A 13496-nucleotide genomic window follows, 5' to 3' on the forward strand; every position below is an offset into this window, starting at 1 on the left:
TAAAATTCTCTGGTGCCCTTATCGTGAGATATACGCGGGAGGGAAGTAACATATTGGTTGAATCTTCTTGATGGAGGAAAGCGTTTAAAATACGCATCTGCCCACCCAGATTCACTCTTTCCGTGGCTTCACATCAATTACAGTTCAGGCAGAGTAGGTTTCTTTGAAATAGCCGCAATCCATTTCCCCCCTGATCCGAGCTCTTGCTCGGTAACGGAGCCGTCGGTAAGACTAGCGTTCCTCCCTGTCTCCTGATATTTGAACATCTTGGAGAGGACGTTGCGCTGGTAATGCAAGAGGTATATGTGCGATTGTGCGATACTACGGTAACTAATAACAAACTCTCCCCCAACAAGTGTTACCGCTGTGTGCATGGCACTAGCCTCATTTGTGATGAGACTGCAGTCCAGGCGGCGATCGCAGTTGGATCTTAACGTACCGAAAAAGATCCTACAGCACTGACCTGTCGTCTTAAAAAAAAAAGGTTGAAATGGCTCTGAGCACTATGTGACTTAACATCTGAGATCATTCGTCCCCTAGAACTTAGGACTACTTAAACCTAACTAACCTAGGGATATCACACACATCCATGCCCGAGGTAGGATTCGAACCTGCGACCATAGTGGTCGTGCGGTTCCAGACTGAAGCGTCTAGAACCGCTCAGGCACACCGGCCGGCCCTGTCGTCTTCACTCCAAGTAATTTGTACCAGTGCAATGACTGGTGAGCCGTCGGTTTTTGATCAGGTACTGTTGGCTGAAATGGCTTGCTGCTATACATGACTCCAGTTTTTAGATTTAGAAACAAGTGACGAAGTCGAAACTTCACAAAGGATACCAAGTATTTTATTCACGACGTTGACGTTGGTCAGAATAACGAAACCATAATCACATGATCATAACGATCAACGATCTATAATCCACACAAGATAATCCATATACGTCACAAAAATACTTTCCATGTGCGATGAGCATTAAATAACTTTCCCAGTTGGTAATGGATCTGCGTTTCTGACAGACTCAGCAATGAATAACTATCTGAATAACTATCCCAGTTGGTAACTGGCCTGCGTTTCTCACAGGTTCTTGTCAAGACCCAACTTCACTGCTGACCGCAAGGCGAACACCTCATTAGCGACAGTCAGCGCCGATCACTGCTTGCAGTGCTGCTCGTGACAGTAGGGAAACGTACGAAGTGATTCGGTCTGTTCATATCATTTCTTATTCATGTTTTTATTTTACAAATGTTATTGTCAGATTATTTTAGTTAGTAAATCCTAAGAAACAGCTCCCACTCCACGTGACCGACTGGTACATCGTATAAAGATTATTCTTCAATAAAACAGTCTTGATTGCGAAAATATTGCTTTAATGACGCGTAGTGCCCTTGTAAGGCAGCATCAGACTATAATGGATTGAAAGACATTTGTATAACTACTATGCCGTGCAATAAGCTCGATATGGACGTGTGCTTATTCACAGCATTACAGTTCTACAAATGTCTCTCAATCCACGATAATCTGATGGTGCGCCACGAAGACGAAATGCGTCGTTAAAGCAACATTTTCCGACACAAGACTGTTTTATTCAATAACATCCTAATGAGTACATTAATGATACTTTTTATCCTTATGCAAATTCGCCTCTCCTTATTAGTGAACAGTATCGAAGTCTTAGGTATTGGCATGCAAACGTAGTCCAGTAGCCAGCCGGAGTGTATAGCAGGCTCCGCTAGTTTCACATTAACTAAACGCAAGAGCTCAGCGAACTGTAGCGCCGTATGCAAAGTGACGTGTGGCAAACACCGATCAACCCGTTTTTATGATGTCAGCTGCCTGCTACAATACGTAAGATGCATTGGACAACAAGAGAGTAATCATGGCTACAAAAGCCAGAAATGTTACATTGCTCTGTTGTGGGAGAGTCAACACAAAAGACTGGACGCATCTTGCGTTTAGCAGCTTTCCCTCGAGCAAATAGAAAAGTTGGACCGCAACCGTAGGCTACGGTTCTCCACTTTCAATGTGTCATGCGAGACATCTTGCGATCGTCCTTGTCTCGATGACGCTCCAAAGAAAGAGTCTGCTTTCATCAAATTAAAAAGAAAAAATTACGTCAACAATCCTTCCAGTTGTGCCTTTCGCAGTACCATCTGATGCGAGCTACACGCTGTGGGTGAGATGTCAGAAGAAGTTTGGTGAACATTTGTACATTTCGATGCGTACATTCATCCTCTACCTAAAAAAACTTCATTGTCATCTGAAAGGGATGGAAATACATGTGCCTGCGAGATTAAACTGAATTTCTCTGTGAAAGAGTTACCAGTGAGACACACTAAATGTATTTTTAGTTCTCATGAACATGTGCGTAGCGCGCCGTTCCTCTGCGTTATACATTCCGCGTAATTTGCCCTTTCAGGGTCTGTTGCGCTCGTTACTGTATATAAATGGCTCATGAATACCGCGTCGCCTTACGCAGACGGCAACTGCGAAGTTTCGGCTCTTTCGTGTCTGGTGCCTAGATTCGCGATGCAGTGGCTAATACATATGAAACAAGTATGCAGCGTTAGTGCTGGCACGATTAAATCATGGAACCATTAGAAGTATAAAAACAAAACGACATATTACATCATCACATTATAGGCTCATTCCCAGTAGAGATGGCGTGTCACTGCCCACCTGCGTCTTGTCAGTGAGTTGTAATATGTGTAGTCACACGGGTGACTGACGAATTCTTGTGCTGTGTTGTTTGGAGTGATTGTGGTAATTAGAGAATGAAAAAAGAACAACGCTACACACCCTGCTGCTCTCCAGTAGCACTTAGGGGCTCATCGAGCTTTACGTCCCTCTTCGAAGGACAGATGACCATTAAGAACCATATCCTCTCATAGCTTGACTACGAAGGGATGTGGCGTTTGTGTAACACTCTCTCTCACAATATGAAGACTGTTAAAACTGTGCTTGCAGTGAAGGGTCAATGTTACGGCTGGTATCAATACTTTCTGTGATCTCTACACTGTCAACGATGGGGAGGTTCTCTTTTGCAGCCTACCACTTTTGCCAGCCCTGTTATGTCCAAAATGTAGCTCCTCCACATTGGTGTACCAAGTGGCGGGAGTGGGGAGAGATCCAGCAGCCTCTCGCCCCATAGAAGAGAAAATTATCTTCATAAACCGCCACACATAAATACTTAACTACACTATGTGATCAAAAGTAACCGGACGCCTGGCTGAAAGTGACTTCCTTGATGACAGCTTCCACTCTCACAGGCACACGTTCAATCAGGTGCTGGAAGGTTACTTGGGGAATGGCAGTCCATTCTTCACCGAGTGCTGCACTGAAGAGAGATACTGATGTCGGTCGGCGAGGCGTGGCATGAAGTCGGCGTTCCAAAACATCCAATAGGAATCAGGTCAGGACTTTGTGCAGGCCAGTCCATTACAGGGATGTTATTGTCGTGTGACCACTCCACCACAGGCCGTGCAATCTAAACAGGTGCTCGATCATGTTTGATGATGTTTGGTTTGTGGGGCGCTCACCTGCGCGGTCATCAGCGCTCTTACCAAGTCCCCATTTTTACACAGTCCACTTTTTGACAATCCAATCTAGTCACTCTCACAAATGATGATTATGAAATAATGTGGACAGCACAAACACCCAGTCCCTGGGCAGAGAAAATCCCCAGCCCTGCCGGGAATCGAACCCGGGACCCCGTGATCCAGAGGCAGCAACGCTATCCCCTAGACCATGAGTTGCGGACCTCGGTCGTGTTAAAAGATGCAAACGCCATCGGCGAATTGCTCTTCGACAGTGGGAAGCAAGAAGGTGCTTAAAACATCAATGTAGCCCTGCGGTGTGATAGTGCCACGCAAACAACAAGGGGTGCAAACGCCTCGGAATTTTACTGTTGGCGCTACACAAGCTGGCAGATGACGTACACTGGGCATTCGCCATACCCACATACTGCCATCGGATGGCCACATGGTGTACCATGATTCGTCATTTCAATCACCGTTTTTCCACTGTTCAGTCGTCCCATGTTTACGCTCTTACACCAAGCGAGGCGTCGTTTGGCATTTATCGGCGTGATGTGCGGTTTATGAGCAGCCGCTCGACCATGAAATCCAAGTTTTCTCATTTCCCGCGTAACTGCCATAGTGCTTGCAGTGGATCCTGATGCAGTTTCGAATTCCTGTGCGATGGTCTGGACAGATGTCTGCCTATTACACATTACGACACTCTTCAACTGTCGGCGGTCTCTTGTCAGTCAGCCGCGCGGGATTAGCCGAGCGGTCTCGGGCACTGCAGTCACGGACCGTGCGGCTGGTCCCGGCGGAGGTTCGAGTCCTCCCTCGGGAATGGGTGGGTGTGTTTGTTCTTAGGATAATTTAGGTTAAGTAGTGTGTAAGCTTAGGGACTGATGACCTTAGCAGTTAAGTCCCATTAGATTTCACACACATTTGAACATTTTTTTCTTGTCAGTCAACAGACGAGGTCGGCCCGTATACTTTTGTGCTGTACGTGTCCCTTCACGTTTCCGCATCACCATCACATCGGAAACAGAGGACCTAGGGATGTTTCGGAGTGTGGAAATCTCGCGTGCAGACGTATGACACAAGTGACACCCAATCAACCCAATCACCTGACCACGTTCGAAGTCCTGCTCTCTCACGATGTCTAATGACTACTGAGGTCGCTGATAAGGAGTACCTGGCAGTAGGTGGCAGCACAATGCACCTAATATGAAAAACGTCTGTTTTTCGGGGTGTCCGTTTACTTTTGATCACATAGTGTATTCAGTATCATTTTGAAAAAAGGCGGAACATTTAGTAGCTACTGAATAATAGCAATTGCACCTAGAACCATTTTTCGTGAAATATCGAAAGTATTTCGCTGTTCCCCTTGAAACTGATACGAGTTGCTCTCATTCCTTCCCCCTTTTCCTCCCCTTCCAGATCCTGAGAATGCTCTTACCCCTACTATCATTTAAAAAGGGCGCTGATAAATGACGGACGCTAAGAAACCACTGCACGTTGAGGTTAGTTTACAGCGGTCTGCTTCTAAAAATGTTGGTTGACACAAAGTCTGTTTAGGTGACTATTTCTTCATCAGTTTTACTCTTCCGCTTTTACTTTCGAAGTAAAGTTCTTTGCTGTTGTCACTAGTTTTTGTCCAGGAGTCCTTTCCAAATATTCATCTTCAGTTTTTATTTATTCAGAAATGGTTCCACTTTAAGTCCATGACATATATCGGAATATATCTTCAATCTAACAAACTACACGAACGCCTGTCTTAAAAATTCGCTTCAGTCACATGAATTTCGGTCTAGTCTTCTTCCGTACCTACCGTACATGTGCTTCCACGTACAAGATCGGGTGTTGCAACAACGTTAAAATATTACATGTAGGTGTGCCCATACGTTTTTCATTTTCAGAAATAACCTTGATTCCACTGAGGATATCCGTTGTCTGAATAATAAAATATATTCTCCAATGGTGGCAAATTTCAACTAAATGGTCATTATCGAGCGTGCTGCAGTATTATAAGGTATATATTAACAGTAGACCACACATTCAGTCGAAAAGGAAAGGACATTTAGGCCTATACAGGTACAGTGAAATGTATTGCTGTTGTCATTATATTACGCTAGCGAACCCAGCAATGCTTCGCAATTGCGAAATATCTATGGGAATATATATAGCCTAAGCTCCTCCTGCTCACAATATCCGCCCATCACCTCCTTCTCTCCTCTCTCTCTATACATCTTCTACCTCACTATATCCGTTTCCTACCTCCTCTCTCCGTCCATCTTCTCCTTCACCCCTCTATGTCCACTTCCTTTATGTTTCTCTGTCCGTCTCCTCTTTCCCCCCTTGTGACTGTAAGCCTTATTTATTGTTATTGCAAATGAAACCTCGATTGGGAATTAAAGTCGCTTAAAATGGATAGCTAAATCGGTTGGGATCATTGATATATGGGGTATGAGAGAGAGACCTCTCCCCTGCTGGATCTGTGAAGATGGCAGCTTCAATGACAGTACTCCACATAGACAGCACACTCATTTGTGTACATTTTTTGAGTAAAATTATATATAAGAAAAAAGCACATATAAAAGCAATTTGTGTACTGGATTAAATGTCGTAGTATCCTAGATAAAACTGACTACGAGAAAGAAGACGAAACTGCAAATTTTCGCAACACAGCATAGCACTTTTTTGCGATCGGTTTTTACCACTGTTGTTTAAAAAAATATTGCCGTTGTCCAAATGAATGCTTACTGGAGTATTGTGCAAAAATTTAAAGTAAATCAGCGAAGAACTTGTAAATATTTTTGTTAACAACGTTTCGGCTTATGTAATGCATATATTTATATACCATACATATTTAAAAACGTAGCTTATGCCGCTCTCAATGTTTATGTTATTAATTACAAAACATGTTGTCTATATCCGTCCAGACGATTTTTAGACTATCGTGTAAACATTTGAAATAAATCGGTCAAGAATTTTTCCAGATATTCATTGGAGTATGTTTATTGAATAATCGTGTAAAAATTTGAAGTAAATCGCTTATAGCGTGTCGAGATATTTACAATAAACGTTTCCCTTTGCATATTATATAAATATTTATATGGCACATTTAAGAAGCTCATTTCCAAAATATATCAAATCCGAAACTTACCACATACGATATATATTTCCGCTTTCTGTTAATGTCGAAGAGTACCAAATCCAGTCTTATTTCGTTTCCAGAAACTACCAAATTCCGGCAGCCAGTTGTTGCTCCTCTTCGCAATGACGTCACACACGACATAGCCAACACGACACTGTATGTTGTAGGGATGTGTATGGCGTTTTTTATGTTCATTGCGAGTTTTCAATTAAATTATGGAGTCCCATATATCAGATGAATAGTGTGAAACATCAACAGAAACTCCAGAGTAACTGTTACCAAACTTAACGCAATTTTATGTCAAAAGGTACCAAATCCATTTTTATTTATTCGATAACGATCAAACAAACTTTTAACAGAGATACTTAGCGTAATGTGTTTCAACATCTGTCTCAATATAGCAGCATAGCTACAAAACACATTCTGATGCTACTGTGGTTGTAAAACGTGTTTTGTCTCTCTTGTTAGATTTTATAGATCTACTACCTTTTGGAAACGAGTTTCTTATTTATGTTAAGAATTTTTTACCTGTGTCTGTCCGAACATTTATCACAGTATCGTGTACAAATTTTAAGTTCATTGGTCAAGAACTTTTAGGGATTTTTACTAGCGAGATTCCCCCTTTACGTATTATATAAATATTTACGTGTCATTTCCATGAAAAGAGTATGTAACCGATGTCCATACGAACGTTTGTCAGAGCATCGTGCAAAACTCTGAAGTATATATATATATATATATATATATATATATATATATATATATATATATATATATACTCGGGTATTGACGTCGGGAATAGGCTGAGATAGAGTTTTTGTACGGCCAAGCAGATGGAACATCACAATATCCTGTAGAGCACAATCCTCCAAATCTGATATAGGCACAGACCGCCGCCTCCCTGCACGTTCGTCTGGCTAATAGGATTCACGATCACACAAACGCCCAAAAAGAGCTTGAAATGTTGTGGTGTCTATGAGGAGAATTGTTTTGACATAACTGTGCTGCCACTCGAGCGTTTCCATCTGCTTGGCCGCACACAAACACCATTTCGGCTTGTTCCCGACATGAATACCGGACTAATCTGCTGCTTACTGTACGCTGCGTTACTAGCACAGCCTGCAACACACAAGGGACACACGGCACCTGGTCAGAGCAACTGTCATTCGTCAGCTCTGTCTGCCGTGGCAACGATTGTGAGTAGCCTGTTTGTATGTTGACAGCGCAGTACACAGCGCTCTGCGCCCTCGGCCAAAGATTCTGTGTAACTTCCTGGCTGATTTAAACTGTGTGCCGAACCGAGACTCGAACTCGGAACCTTTGCCTTTCGTGGGCTAGTGCTCTACCAACTGAGCTACCCAAGCTTGGGTCTCGCTTGGGCACACAGTTTTAATCTGCCAGGAAGTTTCATATCAGCGCACACTCCGCTGCAGAGTGAAAATCTCATTCTGAAAAGATTCTGTGGCTGAACGGACTAGCAGTTAGCGAGTAGCTAGGGAAGTGTATAGACATGATATTCTTCGTGGAGACACTGTGTTTGTAGGACAAGCGCTGTAAAGTGAGATGAAATGATGTGTTTATACGAAAATACGCAAGGAATTGTATGGTGATCGATGTATGGTTGATAATGTGTAGGCAGTGAAATTATTGACAACTATATAATTTTTGGAACTGGATGTCACATCAATTAGGAAAAACTTTCTAAATACATCGTTTGCTCTTCAACAAAATATTTCTTTTTGCTAACCATATGCTTCCTAGTAGCTAAGAGTCTATAGTAGTTAGAATCTTTTTATTTAGCTGGCCGTTGTTGCCACATGCTGAAATCGCTGTAGTTCGTGTCATGAAAATTTTCTCTGAGGTAAGTGACTTATAAATAAGAACGGGGTTTGCACTATTGCGATTCGTGATTGAAATGAGTTTACGCAATTAACAGAGTGGGAAGTATTTTCATATTTGTTTAATTTCGTATTTTTTCTAGATTTGTATTATCCTTAGGATTTCTTGCAATTCAGGGCCATTCCTTTGTGTTAATAACTGTTAACAATGTATAGCAGTCAGATTGCGTTGGGCTTGTATATTGTGGGTAATAAATGAACAGGTTAAGTTTGAATTGTCTTTGTCAGGGAAAATTCTGTAGGTCAGTGTTTCTACATCTACATCTACATTTATACTCGGCAAGCCACCCAACGGTGTGTGGCGGAGGGCACTTTACGTGCCACTGTCATTACCTCCCTTTCCTGTTCCAGTCGCGTATGGTTCGCGGGAAGAACGACTGTCTGAAAGCCTCCGTGCGCGCTCTAATCTCTCTAATTTTACATTCGTGATCTCCTCGGGAGGTATAAATAGGGGGAAGCAATATATTCGATACCTCATCCAGAAACGCACCCTCTCGAAACCTGGCGAGCAAGCTACACCGCGATGCAGAGCGCCTCTCTTGCCGAGTTTGCCACTTGACTTTGTTAAACATCTCCGTAACGCTATCACGGTTACCAAATAACCCTGTGACGAAACGCGCCGCTCTTCTTTGGATCTTCTCTATCTCCTCCGTCAGACCGATCTGGTATGGATCCCACACTGATGAGCAATACTCAATAGGTCGAACGAGTGTTTTGTAAGCCACCTCCTTTGTTGATGGACTACATTTTCTAAGCACTCTCCCAATGAATCTCAACCTGGTACCTGCCTTACCAGCAATTAATTTTATATGATCATTCCACTTCAAATCGTTCCGCACGCATACTCCCAGATATTTTACAGAAGTAACTGCTACCAGTGTTTGTTCCGCTATCATATAATCACACAATAAAGGATCCTTCTTTCTATGTATTCGCAATACATTACATTTGTCTATGTTAAGGGTCAGTTGCCACTGCCTGCACCAAGTGCCTATCCGCTGCAGATCTTCCTGCATTTCGCTACAATTTTCTAATGCTGCAACTTCTCTGTATACTACAGCATCATCCGCGAAAAGCCGCATGGAACTTCCGATACTATCTACTAGGTCATTTAAATATATTGTGAAAAGCAATGGTCCCATAACACTCCCCTGTGGCACGCCAGAGGTTACTTTAACGTCTGTAGACGTCTCTCCATTGATAACAACATGCTGTGTTCTGTTTGCTAAAAACTCTTCAATCCAGCTACACAGCTGGTCTGATATTCCGTAGGCTCTTACTTTGTTTATCAGGCGACAGTGCGGAACTGTATCGAACGCCTTCCGGAAGTCAAGAAAAATAGCATCTACCTGGGAGCCTGTATCTAATATTTTCTGGGTCTCATGAACAAATAAAGCGAGTTGGGTCTCACACGATCGCTGTTTCCGGAATCCATGTTGATTCCTACATAGTAGATTCTGAGTTTCCAAAAACGACATGATACTCGAGCAAAAAACATGTTCTAAAATTCTACAACAGATCGACGTCAGAGATATAGGTCTATAGTTTTGCGCATCTGCTCGACGACCCTTCTTGAAGACTGAGACTATCTGTGCTCTTTTCCAATCATTTGGAACCCTCCGTTCCTCTAGAGACTTGCGGTACACGGCTGTTAGAAGGGGGGCAAGTTCTTTCGCGTACTCTGTGTAGAATCGAATTGGTATCCCGTCAGGTCCAGTGGACTTTCCTCTATTGAGTGATTCCAGTTGCTTTTCTATTCCTTGGACACTTATTTCGATGTCATCCATTTTTTCGTTTGTGCGAGGATTTAGAGAAGGAACTGCAGTGCGGTCTTCCTCTGTGAAACTGCTTTGGAAAAAGGTGTTTAGTATTTCAGCTTTATGCGTGTCATCCTCTGTTTCAATGCCATCATCATCCCGTAGTGTCTGGATATGCTGTTTCGAGCCACTTACTGATTTAACGTAAGACCGGAACTTCCTAGGATTTTCTGTCAAGTCGGTACATAGAATTTTACTTTTGAATTCACTGAACGCTTCACGCATAGCCCTCCTTACGCTAACTTTGACATCGTTTAGCTTCTGTTTGTCTGAGAGGTTTTGGCTGCGTTTAAGCTTGGAGTGGAGCTCTCTTTGCTTTCGCAGTAGTTTCCTAACTTTGTTGTTGTACCACGTTGGGTTTTTCCCGTCCCTCACAGTTTTACTCGGCACGTACCTGTCTAAAACGCATTTTACGATTGCCTTGAACTTTTTCCATAAACACTCAACATTGTCAGTGTCGGAACAGAAATTTTCGTTTTGATCTGTTAGGTAGTCTGAAATCTGCCTTCTATTACTCTTGCTAAACAGATAAACCTTCCTCCCTTTTTTTATATCCCTATTAACTTCCATATTCAGGGATGCTGCAACGGCCTTATGATCACTGATTCCCTGTTCTGTACATACAGAGTCGAAAAGTTCGGGTCTGTTTGTTATCAGTAGGTCCAAGATGTTATCTCCACGAGTCGGTTCTCTGTTTAATTGCTCGAGGTAATTTTCGGATAAAAGAAATATAATTGAAGAGGTAGTTTCACGATGTATTCCCGGACACATGTTCACAGGACCGTTTTTCTGCCATTTCCAGTCAGGAATGAGTCCATACAGTTTGTCGGTTTTATGAATGTTTAACAATATGTAGTCTATGTCCGTCAGAAAGTTTATTAAAGTATCGTGTAAAATTTTGAAATAAATCGATTAATAAGTTTTAGCGAGTTTTGGTAAAGACCTTAAATAAAAGTTGTCTCCATTTAGAAATACATATATATTAAAAATATTTGGCCTATGTCTGTCCGAACGTACACTGGTGTTCAAAATCAAAGAAAGCGGAAATTGTGCAACGTGCGTTTCTTTTGCCACAAAACAGCATAAACCAGTGACAGTAAAATAAAGCAATCTAAAGAATACAGAATGTAATCAACTGCAATATGGCTAAAGGCATACAAAAATGGTCTTCTTTTTTTTCGGTTAACGGATTTGCACACACATTCTGATAACTGGTTAATGTGCTCAATATGGGGTGTCATCACTTCTGGCACCAATACAGTTCTGACAACGACAGGGCGTGCTGTGAATGGTGTCATCAATCTCATGTTACGGCAACAACGCCCACTTTTCCTGCAGAGCTGCTCACAGGTCTTAGGGAATGGTTGGTGGATTACGACGTGATGCAACCCACTCCCCTCGGGCATCCCAGACATGCTCTGAGGGATTCAAATCGGGAGAGCGAGCGGGCCACGAGATGCGTGCAGCACCTTCCATTTAAAAAAAAAAAAAAAAAAAAAAAAAAAAACCGACATCACCCTCCTGTGCCCTATGAGGTCGAGCATTACCGTTCATCAATACGAAGTCTGGGCCGATACCACCTCTCAAGAACCGTGCATGAGTGCATGAGATCCCGAGATATCCTCCCGTTACATCACAGCAGTTGAATCTTCCTGATCCACATGTATAATTTCATGAAGAGGTGTTCGAGGGCTGAACATAATCCCTCCCCACAGCATTAGGGATCCTCCTCGATATCAGTCTCTTTCCCCAGTGTTTGGATCCCGAAATCATGTTCCGCTTGCTGTTCAGTGCGAATCCATCGACAGAAACTCTCCAGACCAAACCGGGACCCACCTGTGAGAAGAACACTGGCCCACCGTTCGACCGTCTAGGTGGAATGTTGACGGCTCGATTCTAGACTTTCCCTTCCGTGAAGTCACGCCAGAGGTAAACACACAGCAGGTCAGCAACAATAAAGGCCACTCTGCTGAAGCCTTCTGTACACACTTTGTCTCGATACAACACGTCCAGGGATGCAGCAATGTCAGACGCCAGTTGCAGTGCAGTACTAAGGCGGCACCACCGTGCCCTTATAGCAAAATAAAGGCCCCCTCTTTCTGATGTCAACGTGGTGGGCCCTGTCCTGGTCTGCGGGATATAGATTCAGTATCTGTAAACTGTCACCTCATTCGAGGAACAACAGAACGATTCATATTAAGCCATCGAGCCACATCATTTTGCGACTTTGTTGCTTCCATTCTTTCTGTGGCTCTCCACAGCAGAGAGTCTCTATGCCATACCGCTGTGACCATGTACACAGCGATTGTGGATGTGGGACTGCCGTGCAAACACTACCCCTCTTGATAGGTGCCCTGACGTCATGGTTGGCATGGTTGTCCGTTGATCTGAATGCCATCTTCCGCGCAGAACACGATCTTAACGACATCTGTTGACAGCCGGCCGGAGTGGCCGTGCCGTTCTAGGCGCTACAGTCTGGAACCGAGCGACCGCTACGGTCGCAGGTTCGAATCCTGCCTCCGGCATGGGTGTGTGTGTTGTCCTTAGGTTAGTTAGGTTTAATTAGTTCTAAGTTCTAGGCGACTGATGACCTCAGAAGTTAAGTCGCATAGTGCTCAGAGCCATTTGAACCATTTTTTTAATCTGTTGACAGTTCGTATGATTATATCGTGAATTAGACGCAGGACGGTGAAATAGAAGTTTGTTTGCTTAATTTTGGGCAAAAGTGTACATTAGAGAACCGCGTAAAAATTTGAAGTGAATCGGTCAACAAATTTCGGAAATTTTTGTTAAAATCTTTTCACCTTTATGTAGTTTATACATACTTACAATATTTACCACATACATTAAAAAGTATGTAGCCTCCGTCTGCCCGGACTTTATTAGAGTATTATATGAAAATCATAACTAAAGCGGTCAAGGACGTTTTGAGATTTTTCGTGACTATGGTAAACTACAACTTGTCTTTACAGAGTAGTTTACATTTGGAAATGGGAGTCAACAGAGTTACCTATTATGTTTCGCAATTCAATCTTAGGAAAATGAATAGACGATGCATTTGGACACGCCTCGCCAATGGACTTTTTATTACATGTGCGTATCACAGAAGAGA

The sequence above is a fragment of the Schistocerca piceifrons genome, chromosome 1 (assembly GCF_021461385.2).
Source record: "Schistocerca piceifrons isolate TAMUIC-IGC-003096 chromosome 1, iqSchPice1.1, whole genome shotgun sequence".
Taxonomy (NCBI): Eukaryota; Metazoa; Arthropoda; class Insecta; order Orthoptera; family Acrididae; genus Schistocerca; species Schistocerca piceifrons.